Genomic DNA, 8,531 nt, shown 5'->3' with positions numbered 1-8,531 from the left:
GAGCTCTTCAGCCCTTCCTACTGTGCCATGATCAGTCGCTGATTGCAGAAACGCTGCCCCCTAGTGTAAGATAACGGTAAGAGAGATTCAGTAATAACACCATCTCGTTTGATGTGGGGTTCATTCACGTTTACCTCAAATGATGGGTCGTTTATTTATTCATGCCTTCATTCAATGTTATTTTGTTAATCATTCGTGCTTCATTTATTCTGACGGAAATCCATTCATGTTTATGTTTGTTTGAAAAGTTGACATCAAAACGCCACGTATGCGTTTTGATGTTTTGTTAGAAAAATACCATCACATATTAACGGATATGGGAGAATTTTTAGGTGCGAGGGACTGAAAACATGCAATGCTTCAACGGTAACGGTTTTGATTTTTTTTAGGCAAACACGTAAGACAGGAAGAAATATTGGACACTTTACGAATAAAGACACTTGTAAATTCTAAAAACCAAAGAGTCGAGAGTAAGGTTAGATACGCCATTCGCTAAAGGACAAAATTATAGGCCTACGATATCGTAATAAAAGAGGAATCACAAGGATTTGTCACATTCGAAACATTATTGTGAGGAAGCTGGCCAATGCTTCAATCAAAAATCACAGACGGTGTAACTTTTTTTTTTTTTAAGTATATAAATAAATTTCAAAAATCTAATAACTTACCCATTACAACAGCAAAGAAGAACCAGCCTTGAGAACACATCCACAGCAAACTACTCACTAAAAGGGAGACTGTGCACCACCCACACACCTGTATTTAATGAACTGCTGATTAGACAGATGAGGCTCATTAACCAATGCTGGCTCTGAAACGCAGCCAGTGACAATTAATGAAATAGTTAACCTGTTTGAAATGCATTTGATTTAGATAGATCAGCTATTGGTAGAATTGAGTGCAATAAAGATAGAGGTCTTCCCACAAACATTTCACATTTTTACAATTAACACATTGAGACAATTATACAGTCTTGTGGGGGATAGGTGAAGGCCTCCTTCACAGTCTCCTTCACAGTTTCAGATTTTTAAAAGCACAAATGGGACTGACCCAAATTGAACCAACATAAGTTAAACACCTAAGCTCTCTGGTGATGTTTCAACTTAACCTATTTATTTATTTATTTATTGAAAAGTTATTCACAAGCTTATTTTTTATTTTTTAGCAAACTAATGTCTGACAAGGAAGACTGAAATATATTCCCTTCCAATACATTTAGCCTCCCCTCTGTCAGTACATAACAGTACATAACTCTGATTCCAGTACAACCTGACACTGAATACCTTACACTGCATTAGTTTTCTTCTCCCTCATGCGGTGAATGGAGGCAACTGTTCCAGCTGAAGACCTGGTCTGCATTCCTGTAGAACCTGTTGGACAACAAAGAGTCATTTTAATTGATCCCTCTTCCTGCTCACGTTTCCTCTACTTGTGTGAAATATGCTATACTTTTGCTTCTGTTGCAGATTAGCCAGCACATTGTCGTTGCAATAAATCTCAGGGAGAAACTGATTTAATGAAGCCATAAAGAGCAGCATTTTTTTAGATTTGGGTCATTGACACTCAAAGGACCATTAACACAGAGCACAAAAGATCTCATTTTCATTAGGTTTAGTGGTTCAGAGAACAACTGCTCTGAAAAACAATTAAATAAAATAAGCTAATCTCTCTATGAAACTAATATACTACTCATGGAATGAGAGTGAAAAAGCTGTCCTGAGTGCTGTTAGCCATAATAAATAACAGAAACAATCAAAAGCAAATGAGGAGAGAATTAAATCCCTGATGATGAAATTCTTCCAATTACCAAGACATTCCACCCAAAGTACAAGGAACAGTTGCCTAGAGGAGTTATTTAGATGCCCTAGTATCTTTTCAAAAGGTGACTCACTGACTAAATATAGTCAGGACAGGGCTTACAAAGTACTGAGTGGACTTTTTGGAAGCTTTGAAAATAAAGTGATTTCAAACAAATTCATTCTAATGTAAGCCTGAAATGTACTTGGTTCTGTGAAGGCATATTTCATATATTTTGCCACCCATAAAATGTTCAAACATTTTAAAATAAAACACCATCAATTAAAGCCTGGTCAGCTGAATTAAGTCAGTATAAATTTGTATGAAAAATTCCCTTTTATTCTTAAAGTTGCTGTAGTGGCTGTTGTTTTTGAGATAATTAAACAACACAATAGAATTTTTGTTCAGGACAGTGTTTGCACTATTGAAGTGAGCAATTAGCAAAAGAGTGCTTGTCCTCAGTTCTGTCATTGTGTTTGCCTGTCTTTATTTTACACCATTATTTCTTTCTCTGTCCTGGATGTGAGCCAATGCCATGCTTGAGTTAAGCTGTTGTCGAGGTTCCAGTTCTGCTTTACTGTATAAGGGAAGAAAAAGGTCAATTTTTGTTTTAACTTGCAATATTTTTCACAAAGTCATTCAGACTTTACTAGTGCAGTTTTGGTGCAGCCTTGGATAGGACTTTAATTCCAACTGTAGGCTGAAGTCAAATGTCTCTGAAGTATTGCAGTGCACTTCAATGCCACTGCACAGAATAAAAAAGGTATTTTTGTCAGGACTTTGTATAGCAGCTCACTGAACGAAAGCTTCCAGAAAACAATTTAATGCAAAAGAAAACCATTTAATTAAATTTAACATTACATCATTCAAGACAGCAATCTAACAAGCATTTAGATTACAAATCTGTAAAACATATTGTACTGTAACATTTATCATACATGTTTATAATGCTTTTACTGTTTAAGTCAATGCTCAGCAACTGTCAAGGGAAGGACATCTCACAGTAAGGTGTTCTTTTGCTCAATTATGTAAGCTTGACATTTTGTACATGCAGACTCAACGATTAGGCAACCAATGCAATGTTTAAGCAACGTGACTGTGTGCTCAGGACTGAAAGGATTTGGCACTGTATTTCACATAAAGCACACACCCCCAGGAACACAAAAGATGCCTCAACCTGCCATATCTAGTCAGAAGGATTAATGTCTCATGGACTCAGTACTTCTACTTATCAGTTACTCTTCTCTTTTGATCCGCATTCTTTCTACACTCATGTGAAGTCCGTTGTTCCTTTAGTAATATGGCAGTCTCATGTAATGCTGCATGAATCAGCATGCTTAAAAATGCTGTGCATACATGTGATATCCTTACTTTTATAACACAACCAGATACATAAATTTATATGTTTGTATAGAAATGTACTGTCCACAATACACTTCATAATATATTAAGGACATCCTGTAACAGTGGCTGTATTCAAGAAAATAATATGCTAACAGCTAACAGCAAATAATGGACAAAACAAATCATATGCTTTCACCCTCTCTGTAACAATACATGTCACAGGGTTTCAGAATTTGCAGGGCTTCTGTCTCACAAACATTGCTGAAACTGCATTTCAAGCCTGCATGGGAACGCTGCAAATTTAATGATAGCGTACAAGGGTAACTCAGCATAAAGAAAAAAAAAAAAAAACTACAGGTAGGCTACTGTACTTGTTTAACTACATATCTGTTCACATTCCCCATGTCCACTGATAGTTAGTGCTTTCAGTGGAGAAAAAAAGCACTGAGACATATGAGACATTTATGAGACATTAATTTTCAATTTACTTATTATATTCTGTTGTTATGCAAGCAGGAGAAATCTAGGTTAATTGGCATCTCAAAACATAAATACATCTGTATATTTTCTTTGTACCAAGTTAACCTGATGATACGCAAAACAAGCATTAACGTGCCTTAAATTAACATGAGAAAAAAGACAGACTGTGTCCGTAGTCAAATATTAAAGGCTCACCTTTTATTTACACTATTAAGGAAACATATGACTAAACACCCTTAATAACAAATAATGCTGTCATACTCCTTTGTCATAGTAGATCAATTTGTATATGTAATATCATTTCTAACCCACACAGTTCAAAAAGATACCTTCTCAAAAAACAAGCAAAACTGTAGCTTGGACACAACTAGTAATATTGTAAAGCTTGTGCAAAGAATGATCATGAATATTTTCATGAAACATTACAAAAGCTTCACTTCAACAAAAAAATCATGTCTGTGATTTGCACATGCCATACATCCTGCCCTTTGTGAGATCATCAGAGAATGAAGCACACGTGACATGTCCAAGGTTCTGTAATAGACTAGTTTATGAAGCTGAATGCACCAAAATCTTAAAAATGAAATGCCTTTTTTACATCTGATATGTGGTTCCTGTCACACCACAGTATGAACGCATCATGTGAGAAAATACGTGTGAAGAATGCTATATTTAAGCCCTCCCCCAAAATGAGATCTCTGTTGAAACTGTACGAGATCATGCTTAATGTCAATCAGGGTTAAAATGATGCACTCTGTGGTATGTGGGAATAAATTCTCCACCATATGTGTCACTCTGCAGGTGTTGGCCACTTTAACTTAAAGGAAGAAGAATTAATTAATTCATGTGGAAATTGGATTGGATTATAGCCACAATGCTCTACTGGGGATGATGGCCCTCCCAGAAAGAGTCACGAATGAGTGCACAGTTATTTAACTGCAGTGCTGCTACATTCATTGCAATTTGTCCAAAAATGTCCACGGTGTTGGATATAAGTCAGACACACAGACATTTTACTTGACCATAAATAAAAATGGCAGGCTGTCTCACACATATAATTCTATTTTATGGTAGCTATGTCACTTGCTGAAGATACCAAAAAAAAAATCTTCAGGTATAGAATGAAATAAGTGAGGGTAATAAAACAGAACTGCAAAACTACAGGAAGCCACACTCCATGATCTAATATGATAGAGTCTCAAACAAATGAGAACTGAGGATGGTAAAATGGAAGTTGTAAGCACGGGAAACCACCTTCTGTACTGTATCAATGTGTGTTAACAAGCACCAGGAAGCGAGAAAACAGGAGTGCAAGATTCCGTAGAAGCAGGAGGGCGAACAGAGCATAACTTCTCTATCAAAGGGTTACCATTATTCATTGGACAGAATAAGGTTGCAGCAGTATTGCCATCTGAACAGATCTTAATCGACCTGGAACTTGGGAGAGACGGAATGATAAGAAAGGTGTTTTGTCATAGGACAAGGGCCACTCAGGACAGTGGAGTACAAAACAGTGACCTGCAGGGAGTCATCTGAGCAGGATAGATTGAGGGGGGTGGGGGCTCCACCTAAGCTACAGAACAAGATGGAAATGTGAAAAGGCAGGTGATTCATGAAAATAACAGCGAAAGAAGCAAACAATCAGAGCGATGTTGACTCTCTAAGGAGAAGGAGAAGAATGATAGGTATTTGCTACGGCCAGCGACAAAGCTTGATGCAGAGGACACGGTGGTGGTAAGGCTGAGATCAGGTCATAACAAAGTCACTTACATGCAATGGAGACTTTTTTTAACAGTGACACCCTCCTTCCACACACTGCAACCTGATAATGTAATTTCTTGAACATAACAGTGTAATGTGCCAGTAACAGTTAAAGGCTCTATACATACTTATAATTGCATTAGCATTCAGACAGATATAAGGGTTACTTCATATAAACTGGGACCCTCCAGCCAAGTCATCTGAGGACTGACTAGAGATGAGTCATGTACCAAGAAATGAGCCATGTTGAGTCATTATAACCCCGCTTGAAAGGCAATTTATGGTCAATATTTTACTCCATAGCTCAGTGATAACAGTGACAGTGATCTCTTGTCTATATTGAAGAGACAGAGCTATGTCTTTGGACCTATGCAAATTGAATGCCTAAATGGAGGAGTTAACACATTGGCCAGTCTGCGGACCAAAGAGTTATATTTACTGCTACATTTTCTCTACTGACAGCATCACATTTCATTATTGTCATTACAATTCCCTTTTTAAAAGGACTCCTTTTTAGGCCCATGCCAAAATGGATTCATGTCCGCTGAGTCATAAATCAGAAAATCAATTATGGATATGGTGTCCTTTCTGACTGTTGCTTCCTCAGCACGTTCAGTGTACAACAGGTATTCAGGGTTTGGACAGGTTCCATCATTTACAGGTACAAAATACATGCTACTGTGTAGTGACTGCCATTCAATCTTAGAACAACAGAAACAGACCCAAGACAGCTCTGGGCTAAGTGAGGAATAGATGCTCTGACGTGGCCAGGTGCGAGCAGACTATAAGCACAATTAAATGCATTAAATACTGATAGTACCACCTGGGCTCCTCCATAATATGTTTAATGAAACTGCATGCAGGCGCATGACTCATTTAGGCTGGCAGAAGTGAGAGGAGCATGCCTTCCAGCCAACCTGTTAATCGGCAACCCTAAAAATCCACTTTTTTTTTTTTTCCTGTGGAATTTATCAGGTTGTCTGTGGGATAGGCTAACTTATATGTAATCGTGGCCTGATGTAACTCTACATAAAGACACATTTGAACATGTATCTTTGGAAGAATCCCGTCAGAACTAGACAGATAACTCTTTGTCAGTCACATAAATTGTGTGCACTAGTTTGTTTGCCCTCTATTACTAATACTTGCATTTGCCTAAATAGAACTACTTCAGATCTCATAAAAAGGACAGTTACCATGAGCTGACAAGAATCTACCAGCTTTTCCAGTACGTGTTTTTTTGTATTATTTCTGCAGATTCTCTAGATTTGTTGGTACATCTGAACCAGATAAAACCGGCAAACATGTTACATCACACACACATGCACATGTTCCACACATGGGTAAGCTTTGATGCTTTACTCAAGGCCTTGAGCTGCAACGTATGAACTGGAAAACTATGTGCCCCTCCATTCTGCAGAGCAGAGTGTCACAGTCCACTCTGTCAGGACATCCCTGCCACAGTACATTACAAGCACAAGTCTGCTCCCTTCCCTGCGGCTTCTGTCACAACACGTCAAAGTGTTTAAGTACTGTCAAACCCTGACAAGAAGACCTGTCAAATCCCAGACAAGGTAAATCCATTTAGTCGTAACCAGACAAATCCGTGTTGTGCAGAAGATATGGCTCAATCGCGTGTCTTTTTACTGGTTTAATAATACCACTGAAATTAGTGTGTAGAGTATTATTCCAGTTTATTTCTCTTTAACATTTTAGGGTTATTACTTATTTCAGTGTCTCTTGGCTTTCCCTTTGTTTCTGATGAATTTTGCCTCTAGATTGCATAATTACATGCAGAACTAATTACTTCTAACTCTGTTTAACAGGATAATCAGAGTTCTTAAAGATTAAATTCAATTTTTTTGTTTAAACTCATCAACTACAGTCAATCATGCCATCCACTTTCTCTCAACACGTTGAACTCTGAGAAGTAGAAGACAGGTTCATATATGTGGGTATACAGCGCCATCTTGTGTTGACTGTACATATAAAGCAATGGAATTAATTTCCGCTCCAAAAATGTCCTGCCAGAGATTTGGTGCATTATTAACCAATTTAATCTGAACTGACTATAATGAGCAAACACAAGGCCACACATTAATTTACATGAGCAACTTTTTATTGAAGACTGATGCTAGTGTGCTTCATAAAAAGCATAATGTCATTTCAGAAGTTAATTGGAATCATGAAGCATGAGATGAAAGGCACAAACAATTAGTACATTTAGTGGGAACATTTGACCTTTAAATATGTATCTGTAACAAGTGTCTCGCCTGAAGTATCATGCCTGTTTTCTGTTAAATGAGTGACAGAAACTGAATTTTTTTTCTTAGCAGTTCAGACCCCTCAACATTTTTGTGACTTACTTTTTTTTGTTTGAGAGGAATGAATTTTCATATGTGGTACATGCATATATAAGCCTGCAAGTACTGGACAAGGTCTCATCATTTCATCTGTAATCTGATAAAAGTATTTTTGCTTTCCTTAAAGGTGTGAAATTATATTGAAATGTATCCTCATCTTTCCACAAAACAGAATATTAGTGGAGACAAATCATGAAAAAAAAAACATTATACACAGAAAACCATGATCACTTCATGCTGATCTTACTGATTACAACAATTTTCATTCAAGAAGTTGCATCAAGTACAGGCAGAGAGGGAGGCGTACAGATGGAGGTTTCTTTTGATCTGTGCCCCGCTGTTCTCTGTGCACAACATCTCAACAGCAGTGGGTGACAGGACCCAAGCATACCTCTCTTGCTTCCTCCTTATTCCTTGGTGTGGCTCCTTGGAAGTCTCCATCACCATCTCTCTTAGAGAGAGCTGTGGAGTTTTCACAAAGGCCAAAGATTGACTCAGATTACAGACCTAACACCTGGTATCAATACATCAAACTACAAAGGACCTCTTCAAGAGATCATGCTGATGTTGAGCCAACCAGCCTTGTTACAACTTTCACTTAAAGTGAGCTCTATTAGTGTTGCCAGTTTCTAAAATGCAGACACTAGTCTCCTCTAGGTTCCCAGAGAAAACTCCCCATCCCCCCATTCAAAACAAATGATCAAAATCTGCCACGTGAATTAAATTTTACTTTGACAGACTGACATAAAAGATACTGTCATATTTTAACCTATTAAATAACCCACG

This window comes from Megalops cyprinoides, chromosome 18, assembly GCF_013368585.1.
Source record: "Megalops cyprinoides isolate fMegCyp1 chromosome 18, fMegCyp1.pri, whole genome shotgun sequence".
Classification (NCBI taxonomy): domain Eukaryota; kingdom Metazoa; phylum Chordata; class Actinopteri; order Elopiformes; family Megalopidae; genus Megalops; species Megalops cyprinoides.
Note: the sequence above shows the minus strand (reverse complement) of the source record.